Raw genomic sequence first — 18,646 nt, forward strand, 5'->3', positions numbered from 1 at the left:
CTCCTTTTCCCAGCAACCTTCCCCCACAAAGCCCATGCTCTCTTCCTGAATTCCTCTCATCCTCACTGCCTATGTCTTTTCCTCCCCCACAGCTCCAGTATCAGTCCCCGTTCCCATCACCCAGCCTTCTCCTCCCTTTCAGTTCCTTTCTGCCTCTTCCAGCATTTCAGAACAGCATTGTCTCATCTAACCAGTTCCACCAATTCTAACCCTTTCCATTCCCTTCACGCTTTCCTTGCTCCCTTTATTCCTCTCCCAGTACCTTTCTGTCTTTTTTATCTTAACTCCTATAGGTATTACTTTGGCAACATAGGTAAAATTGTCATGAAGTTATCTGAATCAGTCTTTCTTTTGTCAGCGTCTTTCTGCAGAATTTGCCTTTCCCATTGGCAACTACTAGGCTACAGCAACTCCCTCCTGGGCTGCAGGGGGAGGTGAGAGCAGTAGCTAGGATACAGAAGCATTTACTTCTTGTGTTTTCCTGTAGCTCTGCAGCATGGAGCCTGCTATCTCAGATCTACAGACTTACAGGAAAGAATATTGGGAGTGCTCAGGCACCCACAGAGCTGGAACCTATGGATTGGAGTATCCCTATTGTGGGGCAGTGGCGTAGCCAGACCTGACATTTTGGGTGGGCCCAGAGCTAATATGGGTGGGCACTATGTATGAGTATTGTTTCTTGAGATACTACAAAATAATGCTTTAGAGTGCACTTCATGATGGATTTCTAAGTAGCCTGCCCAACACCTGCCCTGCATCAACATAAACCATATACATACTTAATATGAAAGAAAAAGCAGAGCCATCATTTTGATTACTTACAAGAGTAATCAAAAGCTGGCTGGCGGTGGGCTTCTGGAGGCAGTGGGCTTCTGGGTGGGGGTGGGCTCTTCACTGCCTAGGGCAAAAAAAAGGTATATTTAATCATTAAATATACCTTTTTGCCCTAAGCAGTGAAGTGCTTACCCCACCCAGAAGCCCACCACCACCAGGCAGCATTTTTGAGTACAATCACACATTTAAAAAATACGTTTATTTATTACCTGGCTCCTGTAGCTGTGTTGTGATGCCGCGGGGGGAGTGCTGCTGCTGCGACTGTGATTAACTAGGGAACTGATAACCACTGAAAATTATAGACCCCACCGCAGGCAAAGGCAGGCACAATGTGGACTGTGGAGCCGTGCCTGTGTTGCAACACATTCAGGCCGGCAGCCTTCCCGTGCAGCGCCATCGTGACATGCGTATGGCGGGCTGGGCCCTGGCTGGAGGGAGGGGGTGAGCATGCAGTAATACATCAGCATGGTGCACCACACACCCGCACAACACTTACATGAACCCTGCGCCCCCGGTCACCAGCACGCACTTCCTAGCAGGCCCTCCTGCCATCACTGGATCCATCCTCCACATCACATGATCCAGAACCTCAGAGCATCAGCAAGACAAGGCCACATCCCTTTACTGCTACCCCCCCATCAATGACTTCTGGATAAAAAGCAACTCCTTTTTGCCTCAGGCAGTAACAAGACGTCCCAGAACAGCCATCTCAACATCTAAACTGTTCCCTATTAGAGAAGGAAGGTCCAGAAGTGGCCATGGCTAAGGGAGCAAAATGAGGCACGTCGTAAAATGAATATTTATGCCCTTTCATTCGCTTTACTACGCCGGTGGACACATAGCGGGGATACAAGAAAAGGTCGCAAGGTTCTGGTGGCCGGTGGCTCTTAGAAACTGCTAGTGTAGTCGCACATTGATTGGCCAATTAGTTTGCGCTTTGCACTGCCCTGCGCCCTTATTGGTTCTCGTGTCCGGTTCTGTGCCTGATTGATGATCTATTGGAGGAGCCAGAGAGCGTGGAGCCGGCCAGGTCGAGCTCCAGGTGTAGGACGTGTGTGCAACCGAGATTAACAGAGCAGCCGCGAGACTCTAGTGCGCTGCAAGATTAAAAGAATGGCACGGCTTGGGGGTTCATGACAATGCAGACAGTGCTGGCCGAGGAGCAGAGTACCGTGACTGTCCAGATCTAGAACAGTCAGAAGAGCTGCCATCTGCCAGTGAGAGCGCCGACTGCCAAAAAAAAAAAAAAACAGGAGGGAGGTGGAGCGGGCTGCCACAGCACAAAACACTAAGACTCTGGCAGCTGAGCTGGTGTGCACTTTTGGCGTTTAAAACTGGGTGGGCCTCAGTCGAGATTGGGTGGGCCTGGGCCCACCCAGGCCCACCTGTAGCTACGCCCCTGTTGTGGGAGATCCTGGATTCTGTACAGGGTGAGCTATTTTAGCAGTTGGTAATGGAACCCATGTGGGATAGGGCCATACTGAACTTAATGCTTACGAATGGGAAGACTGTTTCTGATGTTATAGTGGGTGATAATCTGCAACCAGTGGTTTAATATTAAGATAGATGTGGAGAAAGTTAATTCAAAAGTGAAGGTTCTAGATTAAACAAAAAACTAACTTTGTTCTGATGGGGAATTACCTCAAGGAGTTGTCTGGATGGCAACATCTGGAAGAAATAGGAAAGCAGTGGACAAAATTGAAAGGAGCTATTGTAAGGCAACAAACTTTTTTGTAAGGAAAGTAAATAAAAGAGGAAAAGAAGGCTGTTTTGGTTTTCAACAGTAGTAGCTGAAAAGGTAAGGAAAAAGAGGTTAGCCTTCATAAACTACAAGAGATCGCAAAAAGAGGAAGACAGGCGACAATATCTAGAAAAGCAAAGAGAAGCTGGTAGGGTAGTCAGGAAAGCAAAGATGCAAAAGGAAGAAAAAAGAGCCAATACAGTAAAATGGAAGGACAAGACATTGTTAATGATAGAAGGATGAGCAAACGTGGCATTGTGAGATTCAAAGGTGAAGGGGAGGAATATGTAGCAGCTGATATAGATGAGGCAGAATTACTTAACCAATATTCTGTTCTGCATTCACAGCTGAAGGGCTGGGAGCAAGACCGCAGCAGACAAAGAAATGGAGATGTGGTAGTCATTCATGAAGAACTGGCTGAACTAAAAGTGGACAAAGCAAAGGGCCAGATGGCATACATCCGAGGGTTCTAGTGGCTCCATTGGCTGACCTTTTCAATGTTTCTTTAGAGTCGGGAGTTATCTCAGAGGACTGGAGAAAGGCAGATGTGGTCCTTCACAAAAGCAAAAGTAAGGAAGAGGTTGAAAACTACAGACCGATAAGTCTGACTTCTGTGGTAAGTAAATTAATGGAAATGCTTTTAAAACAGAAAACAGTAAAGTTGTTGGGAATCCAATGAAGTACAGGACTCAAGGCAACACAGTTTCACTAGAGGCAGGTCTTTTTGGACAAATCTGATTCATTTCTTGGACTGGGTGACTAGACAGTTAGATTGAGGGAGAGCGCTGTTGTGTATTTAGACTTTAGCAAAGCCTTTGACACGGTTCTGCAAAGACACTAATAAATAAGCTGAGTGCCTTTGGTATGGGCCCTAAACTAAGTGACTGGGTTAGAAGCTAGTTAAGTTGAAGGCGACAGAGGGTAGTACTAAATGGAGATCACTGTGAGGAAAGGGATGTTACCAATGGTGTGTCAGAAGGTTCAGTTCTTGGTCTGGTTCTTTTTAAACATTTTTATAAGTGATATTGCCGAAAGGCTGTTTGGTAAGGTTTGCCTCTTTGCGGATGATACTAAAATTTAACAGTAGGGTTGACACCCCCTGAAGGTGTGGATAATATCATGAAGGACCTAGTGAAGCTTGAAGAAAGGTCTGGAATCTGGCAGCTAAGATTTAATGCTAAAAATGCAAGGTCATGTATTTAGGCTGCGAAAACCTGAGGAAATGGTACAGTTTATGGGGTGAAGAACTTTTGTTCATGAAAAAGGAGCGGGACTTGGGTGTGATCATATGTGATGATCTTAAGGTGGCCAAATATGTAGAAAGAGCGACAGCAAAAGCTAGAAGAATGCTTGGGTGCATGGGGAGAGAAATGGCCAGTAGGAAAAAGGAAGTGATGATGCCCCTGTATGAGGCTCTGGTAAAACCTCATTAGGAATCATGTATACAGTTCTGGAGACCGCACCTTCAAAAAGATATAAACAGGATGGAGTCTATCCAAAGGGTGGCTACTAAAATGGTTAGTGGTCTCCGTCACAAAGTATATGGGGACAGACTTAAAGATCTCAATATATATACGTTGGAAGAACGGTGGGAGAGGGGACATAAGCCGTGCTAGAGGTGCAATAGCATTTTTAGCGCAAGCTAAAAATTGGCATGTGCTAACTGTGTAGATGCCCATAATATTCCTTTGGACATCTACATAGTTAGCACGTGCTAAAAATGCTAGCACACCTGAGTAAAAAGGGCCCTTAAATACCTACATAGCCTAACTGCACAGGAGACCAGTTTATTTCAATTGAAAGGAAGCTCTGGAATGAGGGGGCAAGGAATGAAGGTGAAAGAGGATAGACGCAGAAGTAACCTGAGGAAATACTTCTTTATGAAAAGAGTGATAAATTCATGAAACAGCCTCCCAGTGGAGGTGGTGGAGATGAAAACTTTATCTGAATTCAGGAAAGCTTGGGGCAAGTAGACAGGACCTCTAAGGGGGTGAAAGGGAGAATAAATGGCTTGGATGGGTAGACTGGATAGGTCATATGGTCTTTAACTGCCTTCATTGTTCTATGTTTCTATCATTACAGATTGTGCATAAAGCAAGAACATGATCACATACATTTCCCCTAGCAGTCTCATAGATCTTTTAAGAAGCAAGTCAGATGAATGTAATTTTAACAGAAAGTTGGAAGCTCATTATTTTTCTGTGGATTTTACTAGTGTAATTTGATTGACATTTATTGTTGCTGTTTTATCATCTTGTTTGTGCATTACATTATTTTATATGTAAATGTCATATGATCTAAGTTGTATTAGTTGTTGTTATATGTAACTAGTAAAAAAGCCTCGTTTCTGATGCAAATGAAACGGGGGCTAGCAAGGTTTTCTTCTGTGTGCATGTGGGAGTCCCTGCCCTCTGCCCTCTCTCCCTTCCCCTGTGCTGTCTGTCCTCTCTGTCCCCTCCCCTATCGGAGTCGAGTCCTTCAGTGTTAAGTTTCCTGCTGTGCTGTCCTGAGAACTGTAGGTATGTCTGGTTCAATAGGTGTGAGAAGCAGCCCATCATCCCTATAGATACAGAACTGAATATCCATCAAACTGAATTAGCTCGGCTAGTGGATTGCGGTAGATATTGAACAGAATATGTGACAGTATAGCTCACTGTGGTATCTTGCAGGTCATTGCCCATGATAGCAACGAGCTTCTGCCAAACAGTATGGACTGTTGCCTATCTGATAAACAGGATCTGAACCAGCCAAGTACTATGACACTGATAACTGTTTCTGCCAGTTCTTCTAATGGTCCACAGTGTGAAAAGCCATTGAGAAATACAGCAGTACTAACACTGAGGCAAATCCCTTGTCTCAGCTTCTGTGAAGATATCTAGTTGGGATACAAGGACAGTTCCATTTCGTAACTGGGTCTGAATCCAGACTGACATAGTTCTAGCCAGTTTCTCTGTTCCAGCCAATTGCTGAGCTGTACACAGTTTGTTCTGTAAGTTTTCCTGATATTTTCTTGAAGGGTAATGGGGTTTGATATACTGCCTTTCTGTGGTACAATCAAAGCTGTTTACATTTATTATATGCAGGCACTTTTTCTGTCCCTAGAGGGCTCACAATCTACAGCATCTCTCTGAAGAGGTGGACTATCTCATTGGTAATCATTATTCCCACTCATAGTATGTTATATATTGCGATAACAAGACACCCTAGCTACTATGTATGTGGTTTTGTATCAGAGATTTTGGTGGGTTATTTTTTGAGTAGGCCGACTGTGATGCATAGGCATAGTGTAGAGAAATTTGATAAGATCTGGGCTCTGTTCTTAGCCAGGACAGAAAAAAAAAAACAAAAACAGAGCATAAACAAAATAACTATGTATGCGCCTAAGAGGCATGATAGGTGAAGCCTCTTCTCTTCATTGCTGTATATTTTCTGCTTTTGATGAGGATGTTCTTATATCATCTAATAAGATACATTAATATTACTGTGTTACAATTGGAACTGATTTATGACCCAAAAGGAAGATACACAGGGTAGAAGAGGGGGAAGTTAGGGCTCTTTGTTATAAAAATGAATGAAAATTGAGCATATCTGATGATCTGCTAAAAGCACAAATTAAGTACTGAAAAAACTGCATGGTGTTATATACGTGTATAAAGAACACACAGAAAGACAGAATCTATTTTTACGTGAGCTGCATGTAGATGTCCCAAGGGGGCGAGTTTGGGCAAAGCCTAGGCACTGTTGCACATTCATCTATATAAATAATTCTCACCTCAAACATTCTGAAGCTCACTCTGTGGCAGGGAAACACTGGAGCCCTGCACTTAGGCTGTCACCACTCACTCTCACTGATAGACCTGCCCTCAGCCACGTCCCTTCCACACATAATTCGCTACCTCAAAGTTCTAATGAAGCTGCAACTTCTGGTTTGTGAGGCGGCATAGATCGGAATTTATCCCCATTACTGTTTTTGCCCCACCCTCGCGTCAAAGGTGATGACGTCGAGGACGGAGCAATGACACTTGACCAATCGCATCGCTGCGCCCTAGACATCACCACCTTTGACGCGAGGGCGGGGCATACATCGATCTACTACGTGATGACGAACGGAGGGAGTGTGAGGCAGGCAGGCTGTAGGTCACACGCAGCGAAGGAGCTAGCCAGCCACTCTGTAAGTCGCGGGGCGAGGCACTCCGAGGCGACCACGACCACCCTCAAGCACGGAGGGTAAGTCCACCAACAAGGGGAGGGGGATGGTAACCAAAGTGCCTTGCTAGCGCCCGTTTCATTGGCCTCAGAAACTGGCCTTACTAGTATTGTATAAACTACACGTTTACATGCATAAACTTGCACCTCCTTCAGAGAAGGTGTACATTTTTGTTTGAGGAGTTAACAACTGCTGGGTTGGTTCTGCATGCCTATTTTATAAAGGTACATAGACACTATGCTGCCTTGAAAAAAGTGCCTTTTTCTAATTTTGACAGAGGTGCCCTATTTAAAACTACCCTCTCTATCACATTCTTTTTTCATGTGAAAATGTCCATGCATGCAAGTGAGATTAAGAATTCAAGTTAAAAAAAAAAAAAAAAATTGCTATTGCATTGGCCGGGAATCGAACCCGGGCCTCCCGCGTGGCAGGCGAGAATTCTACCACTGAACCACCAATGCTCCAGCTGTTAGCTTTTTTGCAAACAGCTATCTAAATTCTTGCTTGGAGGCCCATACTTAACTGTATGCTTACAGTTTGCCACATCAGCAGCAGGGGTTGAATTTCAGGACCAGAGTTCTCTGTCAGAAAATTAGAAAAAACAGAGGGGGATATAGACATACAAAAGAGACAGAAGGAAGCAAAACACAGGGAGGAAAACAACAGATTTACTAAGTTCAGGGAGAAAGATAAAAAGAGAACAAGAACAGAAATTATCAACCAGAAACATTTTTAATTAATACTGAAATTAAGCAAATCTGCCCTAGGGGGATATGCAGATATTGCCCTCTCATGTACAAACACCAGGAACATGAAATACTTAATATAAGTAAAATAGGTTTCATAAACCATTAATTAATAATCTTATGAAAAATAACATTGGTACCCTTCCATTAATCCAATTCCCTCCCCCCAATCTGTGACCTGCTTGCTTCGCTTTGACATTTCTGAATTTAACACACAGTGTAACTTAATGGAAGATATGAAAATAATTATTCTCTGTGAAAATGCACTTGCAGTCCTATGATTGTATCATATCCTCATGTTTAAGAATTGACCCCTATATACTCTGGGCATTGTGTAGGAATACTAGCATTGAGGTAGAGGGGGAAAGTTCATGTTTCCTGAAATATCAACCTTTGCAAGCAGGCTATAATATAGGTCAGGGGTTCTTAGCCTTTGTTGGTTCCCCCGCCTCTTTAACTGAACAATGAAACCTTCTCACCCCCTTCCTAAATCATATGTCCACTAGTGACTACTGACAGTTATATAGGTCGCTGTTAGCCACTAACAGTGCTATCTGCTAACGTGTCACTAAATTTACAGTAGTACAGTTATATTACCAATAACTGTCTGTCCTAATGCCTTCACTCTATCTTTCTAAAGTCAATAAATTGCCTCAGAGAATGCACCCTGTTTGACACCTTCAGGTGCAGGCGCCACTGGTGAAGAACTTCTGCTATTGGGAATGATGTAAGAGAGCTGGCTGGGTGGAGATTTCATAAATCTCCTGCACTCTCAACATGTACAAACAGGAGATTTAGGAAATGGTTCAAAAGAGATGGCTGAGAGAACTCATGAATCCTGCAGTTCCAGCTTTTCCTAACAAGAGCTGCTAGAATCAAATGATTAAAAAAATAAAAATTAAAAAAAGCTACTACCACGCAGCAGAAGGATCTGGGGCTATGTGCTGCTTTAATCCAGCTAGGTGTGGGAAAATCTCATTGAAGAGGAAGAGAAGATCAGAAATTGAACTGGAGGGAGAGGGAAAGAGAGAGAGGATGGTCCAATTTGTTTTTCCAGATGTGAAGATGTAAGAATAATTTTCTCTTTGAAAAAACGTTTGCAGTCCCGCAAATGCAACATATCCTCATCCTCATGTTTAATTTAAGAATTGTCCCTATATGCTGTGGGCATGGTGTAGGAATATTGGCATTAAGGTGGAGGAGCAAAGTTCATGTCTCCAGTAGGTTCACTGTCTGCAACCAGGCCAGGCTATAAATTAATGGTGAAAGAGTGCTGGACGGTTTATGAAATGGTTCAGGAGTGCTGGTTGACAGGTTGAGAAAATTCACAAATTCTGCAGTTACAGCATTTCCTAGCAGTAATTGGTAGAATCAAATAATATAAAACCTACTACCACACAGCAGAGGAGGGTGAAGTGCTGCTCTTTCTCCTGTCAGCTATGGGAAAACATAATTGAAAAGGAAGAGAAGATCAGGAATTGAACTGGAGGAGGAGAAAGAGCGAGAGAGGTCCAATGTGTTCTACTATAGTCCTTGCAAGTTAGATGCAAAGCACTGATAAGGAAGGTAAAAAAAAAAGAATTTGAAAAGTTTGCCATAGTGGTAAAGACTCACAATAAAAATGTTTTCAGATATATTTGAAGTAAGAAGCATATGACAGAGTCAGTTGGACCTTTAATTGATTAATCGATAAAAAGGGCTCTCAGGGAGGAGAGTGGCTATAGCTGAAAGGCTAATGGACCTGTTTACTAAAGTGTAGTAAGATTTTGCTGAATGAACATTAGTGGAAAAACTATAATGCAGCTAGACATATTCGGTAATACAAAATATGAAAGTGCTAAGCCGTTATGAGAAAAGCTACACTGGCTCCCACTTAAAGAACGCATCGCGTTCAAAATATGCTCCCTAGTTCACAAAATCATTCATGGAGATGCCCCAGCCTACATGTCAGACCTGATAGACTTACCACCCAGGAATGCTAAAAAATCATCCCACATATTCCTTAATCTTCACTTCCCCAACTGTAAAGGTCTAAAATACAATTAACGCATGCGTCAACCTTTTCATACCTGAGCACACAATTCTGGAACGCACTGCCATGCAACTTAAAAACAATTCATGAATTAACTAACTTCCGCAAACTACTGAAGACCCATCTCTTTAACAAGGTATAACACAAAGATCAACAAATGTGATCTCCTCCACATACATCCAGAATTGCCTTATAATATCTGCTTGTTATACTACTATCATGTTTTATCATTATAATGGTAACCAAGATCCTTCTGTAATACTAAATGTCTATTTTCTTATATATTTCCACTATTCATGATATTGTAAGCCACATTGAGCCTGCAAAGAGGTGGAAAAATGTGGGATACAAATGCAATAAATAAATAAATAAATAATGGGGGTGAAAAGGCTGTGTGGTAGAACATTTGCCCTGTGTTTACCACAGAAGACAGAAATTAAGTGCAAGGTAAATGCATTGGCAGATGGTGGGGGTGCATCGGTGCTATCTGCTGATACAAAGTACCACAGCCACATAGGTAGAAAAGGAACCTGCCTGATCCTTCTAGCATCAATCTTAACCTTCCCCACCTGACTCACAGAATCAATCCCCTCTCCATCCCCTGCGTTTCATATCAAGATCCCCCTCTTTCCTACCCTTGGTCATATCAGCATGATCCTTCCCCAAGAGGCAACTGACACTCCCTAGCTCCCTCTGAGGATCTGCTGGTACCTACTGGAGGATTCACTGGTGTCCAAGGGCTAAAGGGCTTGAAGGATTCCCAGTTGTTGTTGCCTTTTCCAATACCAGGTTCAAAACTGAGCCCTGGTGGAAGTCTTGTAGAACTTCCGCCAGGGTTTAAAACTGCCAAATAAGGGCTTTTTTGCTGCTAACAGTTTACACGCACTACAACCCATACTAACTGCTTAGTACAGTTTGGTAAGTACACCTTTAATTGAATTCTTTGCTTCAGCTTTACTGAGCAAGATGTAAGAGAGCTACCCATAATTATAATCATATTTCCATTACAAAGCTTCCTAGTATTCCAGAACCTGTGGGATATTTGCGTCCATCAGCCAGCAGGTGGAGATAGAGAACTGAAAACTGAGCTGAGACTTTTCTCTCTTGGCATCCAGCCCAGCTCCTCAATATTTTCTATCTCCAGCAGGTGGATATGTAGTATATGATGAATTTACAGAGTTATTAATTATGCTTGCAACCTCGCCTTGCGTACTGCGTTCAGTTCTGGTCACTGTATCTCAAAAAAAGATATAGTGGAATTAGAAAAGGTTCAAAAAAGAGCGACCACGCCTCCCATATGAGGAAAGGCTGCAGAGTTTAGGCTCTTCAGCTTGGAAAAGAGACAACTGAGAAGGGAATATGATTAAGGTGAGAGCATTTTTCACCAGTTTGTCGCTTGGTTAGCAACTTTAAAATAGTGATGCGACTGCTTGCAACAACCCCAGACACAGGTCTTTGACCGAAACGCCATTGTTTTCATTGAGTAGGTGTTGGGTAATGCACTTCTCAGATTGCTAGCATGCAGTGCGAGTAGCACAACTTTAGATAAGTGGTCGCTTTTTTGCCATTTTATGTTTTTTTTGTATTGAATAAAGTTTAGCTAAATGAACTGTATTTCAAGAAGGGATCACTTTGGCAAATGATTAACACTTATGATTAACAAATAAGCTTTGACCTGAAATAGCTGTGCATTATAAGAGATCTTATAGCGTTTTTCTATTAAATTCTAATGCCATCGTGCCTTTTAAAAAAATAAAAGCAAAAAAAAGTAAAATTAAGTTTTAGGATCTGCCACTTTTTCATTTCTCCCTATTTTCTATATTGATACTAATTGGGTTTCTGTCAGGTATTTGTGATCTGGATTGTCCACTGTTGGAAGCAGGACACTGGGCTAGATGGACCATTGGTCTGACTCAGTATGGCTTTTCGTATGTTCTTAAACTTTACAGCAGATCTGGACTTCTCCTCCTCCTTCAGACCACTGAAAGCCTGAACAAAAGAACTGTTAAGTGGTCAACCATTGCCTAACAAAAGAAGGCTGGATGGATACAGAAGAGCCATTCTCCAAGAACAGGATCTATATATTGACAGCAATCAAAGAGGCTGGATATAACAACAGAAAGACCATCTACCTGAAACTCCCAGATAATGACCCTCTTAATCTTGTCAAGTACAAATGGGATATATATATCTCAGTACCTGGTAAGCCAAGAAACACGTGACAAGCTAAACTAGCTTAAACCAATTTTTCCACGCCTCCCTCTTCAAAACCAGAAAGAATCCGTTTCAATTATCTCTGAATTGTGATTGGGTTACTTACACATCACTTGACTTTAGCTCCTATGGCCCAACAAGAATTATAAAGCTGGATTCTCACTGAATTCCCCCTTCTCTGAACTTTCGCTGAACTTCTCATCTGAAACCAAGATAAGACTTTCTCCACTTTCCACGTTCATCCAATCTACAAATAGAAGCCTACTCTTTTTTTTTTTTTTAATATTTTTATTGATGTGAGGAGTCAGTCACCATACAGCATATGTCAGTAACATAACAGAACCTGTACAGTCAAAAAACCTTTATAAAACAACATATAATAACTTTATATCTATCTGATCTCCACAGCATTTTACTTATTACCCCTTTCCTCCCCTTTACCCCCCCTCCCTTCCCATCCCCCTTCCATTCCCTACTCCCCCTCCCCAGTGAGTTCCCCAAACTACACACAGACTCTACTATCCAGGTTTGGAGCATTATTGTGAGAACAGAGCTTGAGTTCTTCCCCAAAGATCTTGGTATTGGCGAAGTCTCAGGGTAGTAGCAAATTTATATGTCATGCTTACCCAGCTACCCATTTCTACCATACAGGACTTCCACGACTCCAGGTCCGGGGGCTCCCCAACAACCCACACCCTTAATATACACTTCTTCAAGATTATCATTGCTAGCAGTATAAATTTGGTCTGGGCCGCACCCAATCCCTGTTCTTGGAGTGACTCCCCACATCCCATCAGGGTGACAGAGTACTGCCACTCCACTGTACGCTGCAATATCTCTTCCAGTAGGTGCAACGCCCTTGCCCAGAACTCATGTAATGATGGGCATTCCATAAAGGAATGTAAAAATGAACCCACACTCCTCTTACATTTGTTGCACGTGTCCTCCTCCCACATCCCCAACGCCTTCCCTCTTGCCTTAGTGATGTGCACCCTGTATAGAATCTTGTACTGAATGTCCTGTAATGATGCATTCGGGGTTATCTTCCCCAAGTTTCTAAATGCTGCCCCCAGGCGGTCCACCGTGACCTCTTCTACTACGTCTCTGCTCCATTCCTCTGCCAAGTGTGACATATGGGGCGCTTTTTTATGATCTCTGATCGCTTGATGCCACCTTGACAACCCATTACTTAATGGGCTAGTCTGCATAAACAATAAGTCTAATTTGGTGAAGCGAGCTAAAGACCGAGTCCTGCGCTCTTCACTTAGTATATAGTCTCGGGCTTGTAAATAAGCGAAAAATTGTGAGCCAGCTATCTGCAGTTCATGCTTTACCATATCAAAGGTTGGGAAGGCATCGTCCCCCTCTTTCCGAAACTGGCCTATAAACCGACATCCCTTGTCCCGCCAGCTCCCGAAAGTCGACACGCCCTACCCTGCCGGGAAGGCCATATTTCCCACTAACGGCATAAATGGACTGACCCCCTTGCCTGCGTCTCCAATCCCTCTCCACCACCTCCATGCCCGTTGCAACGCAGCCACGTAGGGGTTCCCCAGTATTTTCCGGGCTCCCTGCACTGCCCAGGACTCTAGCACCGTAAAGGGGTCATTTGGGCTGCACCAACTCTCCCAAAATCCCGGGAGCGCATAATGCCCCTCCCCCGAGATCAAGTCGTGTATCCACCGCATTAACGCTGCCACATTATATCTCCTCAGGTCTGGGAGTCTGAGGCCTCCCTGTGCTTTACCGTATATCAAATTAGTAAATGCTATCCTTGGGCGTTTAGAATGCCAAATAAAGGTACTTACTATGCTTCTATATTTTTTCTCCTCCTCCCTTCTCACCCACAATGGCAGCATTTGCAATGGGTATAATAACTTAGGCAATAACACCATTTTCACCAATGCAATCCTGCCCATAAAAGTTACTGGGAACTCCTTCCACTTTTTACAAAGTTGTTTTACCTCGTCTATGCGGTCAACTAGATTCCTTTTGTACACCCAGGCCAGGTCCGCACTAAGGTATACCCCAAGATATTTGATACCTCCCTGTGCCCGACGCAGTGGGAAACTCAGCGATTCGAAACAACGACACGCTGCACTGACAGGCAATGCTTCTGATTTTTCAAAATTTATACTAAGGCCCGAAAAGGCCCCGAACTCTCGAATAATATGCATAACTAAAGGCATCGTCTATCAGCAGCAACATATCGTCTGCAAACAGATTTATTTTATATTCTTCTCCTCCCACTCTTATACCTTTAAAGCTCGTCTCCTGTCTTATTTTGGCTGCCAGTGGTTCTAAAGTTAGGATAAACAGTAAAGGCGACAGAGGACACCCCTGCCGAGTCCCCCTTCCCAAAGCAAATGCATCCGATAGGAAATCATTTATGAGTATTTGAGCCGTCGGGGAGCTATATAACGCCCTAATCCAATTCAAAAATTCCCCCTGGATGCCGAAACGCCCCAGAATCCAAAACATATACCTCCAAATCACCTTATCAAAGGCTTTCTCGGCATCCGGGCTAGCCAAAATGGCATCCCCTCTCCTCCCCTTCCCCTCCAACAAAACTCTGCACACTTTTAAGATGTTGGCCGATGCATACCTTCCCTTGACAAATCCGACCTGGTCAGGGTGTACCAGATAGGGCACCACCTGCCCCAAGCGATTCGCCAATATCTTTACATCTTGGTTTAGCAGTGAGATTGGCCTGTAGGAACCCACCAGCTCCCCATCCCTCCCAGGCTTGGGGAGCACCACTATATGTGCATGATTTAACACCGAGCCCATAGTACCCGCTTCTCTAACATCCTCACACATTGCAATGAACGGCGCCGCTATCATATCTTGGAGGATTTTATAATATTCCCCTCCCAGTCCATCGGGACCCGGTGCTTTTGCTAGGGTTAATCGCTTAATGACATTTTGAACCTCCTTCCCCTGAATCGGAGCGTTCAACATCTGCTGCTGCTCTGCCGATATAGTGGCCAAGCCCACCCCCTCAAGGAATTCTCTGCATTTATCCTCTGGGAAAGAGCCCTCTTCATACAAAGACGAGAAGAAATGTACAAACTCCCCTTGGATTTCTGTTGCTGTGGCACATACTCTCCCCTGTTCGTTTTTGATTTTACTGATATATTTCCTCGTTGACCTCTGATTTACGAGAGATGCCAGCATTTTACCTGTTTTATTGCCCCATTGATGTAATTTATATTTATACAACTTAACATTATACATCGCACCCTCATCCAACACAACCTGTATGCTTTTCCTGCACTCCATATATGCCTTTCTATTGCCTTCCGTTGGGAGACATATCAGTGTCCTGCGTGCCTCCCGCAATTTTGTAGTAAGAACCTTTATTTTCTCCCCCCGAGCTTTATTCTTAGAAGCAACATATGAAATAATCTTCCCTCTTAGCACTGCCTTTACGGCCTCCCAAAAAATTCTCGGGCTCACCTCCTGCGTGTCATTGTCCGCTATATAGTCCAGCCAGCACTTCCTCAAGTATGAGCAGAAGTCCCTGCTTCTATATAACGCCAGATTCATCCGCCATCGGTCCGGACCCTCCCTCTTTCCCCAAGATAACTCTACCCACACTAGGGCATGATCCGACACAGCTGGCTCTTCAATTCCCGAGCGATTCGTTACGACACTAATTGAATGTGATACCAGCAGACAGTCAAGGCGGGAATGGGCCCCATGGGGGTGAGAAAAAAAAGTATAATCATGATCTTCTAAGTGTTGCTGCCTCCATATGTCCACTAATGCTAAATCTTTCATTAGCAAATTCACTCCCTTATCTTCATGGTCCCTTCCTACTCTCCGCGCTGGTTTACAATCTATTGAAGGGTCACTGGTAATGTTGAAATCCCCCCCAACTATAAGCTGGTAATTGTCTAATGTTACCAACACAAGGACTAACAGCTACACAGACTGTAGCAGGTCTTGTTTATTCACTCCTAGTCTTGCTGAAATCATTTTCCTGCACCTTTTCTGACTTCATGTATAATTTTTCCTTAAGTTAATCACTCTTGGACCCAATATTTAGCCCACAGTAGTAAGCAGCTTATGAGCCACTCACAGCTGCAGACTGAATTAACTCAGATATTCAATGTAGAAATCCTCGGGAGACGTATGTGTTAGGCGGGGAGAATCTGATAGGTACGGACGGGGAGAGGGATCTTGGGATGATAGTATCTGAGGATCTGAAGGCGACGAAACAGTGTGACAAGGCGGTGGCCGTAGCTAGAAGGTTGTTAGGCTGTATAGAGAGAGGTGTGACCAGCAGAAGAAAGGAGGTGTTGATGCCCCTGTATAAGTCATTGGTGAGGCCCCACCTAGAGTATTGTGTTCAGTTTTGGAGGCCATACCTTGCGAAGGATGTAAAAAGAATTGAAGCGGTGCAAAGAAAAGCTACGAGAATGGTAAGGGATTTGCGTTACAAGACGTATGAGCAGAGACTTGATGACCTGAACATGTATACTCTGGAAGAAAGGAGAAACAGGGGTGATATGATACAAACGTTCAAATATTTGAAAAGTATTAATCCGCAAACGAACCTTTTCCGGAGGTGCGAAGGCGGTAGAACGGGAGGACATGAAATGAGATTGAAGGGGGGCAGACTCAAGAAAAATGTCAGGAAGTATTTTTTCACGGAGAGAGTAGTGGATGCTTGGAATACCCTCCCGCGGGAAGTGGTGGAAATGAAAACGGTAACAGAATTCAAACACGCGTGGGATAAACATAAAGGAATCCTGTTCAGAAGGAATGGATCCTAAGGAGCTTAGCCAAGATTGGGTGGCAGAGCCGGTGGCAGGAGGTGGGGATAGTGCTGGGCAGACTTATACGGTCTGTGCCAGAGCCGGTGGTGGGAGGCGGGGCTGGTGGTTGGGAGGCGGGGATAGTGCTGGGCAGACTTACACGGTCTGTGCCCTGAAAAGGAAAGGTACAAATCAAGGTAAGGTATACACAAAAAGTAGCACATATGAGTTTATCTTGTAGGGCAGACTGGATGGACCATGCAGGTCTTTTTCTGCCGTCATTTACTATGTTACTATGTATGTCCAGCCTCTGGCATTGAATATCCAGGTTAGTGCGGCAACCCAGAAGGTAACAGGGCACCGGCCAACACTGAGACCAGTGCTTAGTTAGCGCGGCAGATAAAGTTAGGACAGCCTTTTTTGCTCGCCTAACTTTATCCACTACTTAGTTGGTTAGCGGACTGAATATCCCTGCTAACTGGTTAATTAAAGGCTCCACCAAACTACCGCTGCCCCAGGCCTCCCGTAATCTAGTTGGTTACAGAATGACTGGTTAGAGCTGGTATTCAGCAGCACTGAATATAATAATCGCTGCTGTTAAAAAATCTAACATATAACAAAAAATATAGAAAACGGATCTTCAGAGATACCTGCCCCCTTAAGTCATAGGCTTTGGAAATAATGGAAGTAGGTGTTTCACCTTATGTGTCTTCATCAAAGTAGCTTGCGGCTATTTACTGCCTAAGCCTTTACTGCCACCCATTGACCTAGTGGTAAGGGCTCACGTGCTACTTGTGCGTTAATGTTGCCACGCTGCCAATTACCACCAGGAATGCTCCCGCAGTAGAAAATAGAAAAATATTTTCTACTGTGAAAGACGGTGTGCACCAGCTTCAAAATTACCGCCAGGTGCCCACACTACCTGGGCAGTAGTGTCAATTTGGCATGCGCTATCTGCACGTTAGCCTTACCACTGCTTAGTAAAAGGACCCCTTAGCTTCTACAAGCAGAAATAAAAGTTCCAGTCTTTTTTTTTATGGTGGTAAAGGAAACAACTTTATTGGTTTGCCTTTATTACATTGTAAGGGACTGTCTGAGTTTGTCAAGCATAAGATTAATAATTAAAATAATTCAGTACACCCTTTATGGCTCCAGCAGGGACAGCTGATCTTTTTTTTTTTGTAATTAAGTTCTCTTTTATGGGAGATTGCTGCCTCTATGTAACCACTAGATGTCACAAGTACCACAGGAGCCTGAGAGGTTACTAAGGGCCTGGTGGAAATTCAACAGTGCATCTCAGCACTTTAGATTTCACTGCTTCCATGTGCTAGATGCCAGAAGAATCTGATACATTGTGATTAGAGGCAAGGAACGACTAGTGTAATAAAATTTCAAAAAGAAACCGTTGTTACAATCCTGCTGGGTGTTGTAAATGCTTCAGGTATATTTGATAACCGCAGTTAAGTTCCTGTACTTGGAATCCCGTTTCTTTTTTTTTTTTTTACTTTATAACTTTTTATTAATCAACCAATTTTACAACATGCTGGAGCCACTACCTCCAATGACATTCCAAACTTCAGTTTTTCTAACAGTTTCCACTCACCATATTTTCTCCCCTTACCCTTCCCCACCAATTAACACCCCCTCCCTCCCCCCTCCCCCCCGAATTTATCCAGCCCTGTTTCCTGGGTTTCCATCCATTACTTCTTCCAAGTGTACCCATTCTTCTGCAGTAGGGCGAAATTTCCCCCTACGTCTATCCGTCATCTTTTCCATTGCCACTATAATCCTAAGTTTCTCTATCCATTCTTTCCCCATGGGGCCCCTTGTTTGCTTCCATTTTAAAGCAATAATCGGTTTTGCCTGCTGCCAGACCCATTCGTTTGATTGTACATTGCCACTTCTTCCCTCTCTTAGTTCCCCAGCCCAGTAAACACCACTTAGGGTCGCAAGGAAACAAAATACCCACCGCCTTGGATAGCGTGCTGGTTACCTCCTCCCAAAATATCTGCAAAACCAGGCACGCCCACCATATGTGAAAGTATGTTCCCTTCCCCTTCTCACATCTCCAACATCTATCTGAGGAATTTGGGTACATTGCTTTTACTT

General features: G+C 43.7%; 1 protein-coding gene and 1 non-coding gene across 2 annotated transcripts in view; both read right to left on the bottom strand.

The window, feature by feature from the left end:
* The window catches only part of FCSK (fucose kinase), a 394,768-nt gene that overhangs the window by 99,909 nt on the left and 276,213 nt on the right, over nucleotides 1-18,646 (bottom strand).
* TRNAG-GCC lies at nucleotides 7,173-7,243 on the bottom strand. Its single transcript has one exon. It is a non-coding gene; the product is annotated as a tRNA-Gly (tRNA).

Source organism: Microcaecilia unicolor, chromosome 5, assembly GCF_901765095.1.
Source record: "Microcaecilia unicolor chromosome 5, aMicUni1.1, whole genome shotgun sequence".
Lineage (NCBI taxonomy): Eukaryota > Metazoa > Chordata > Amphibia > Gymnophiona > Siphonopidae > Microcaecilia > Microcaecilia unicolor.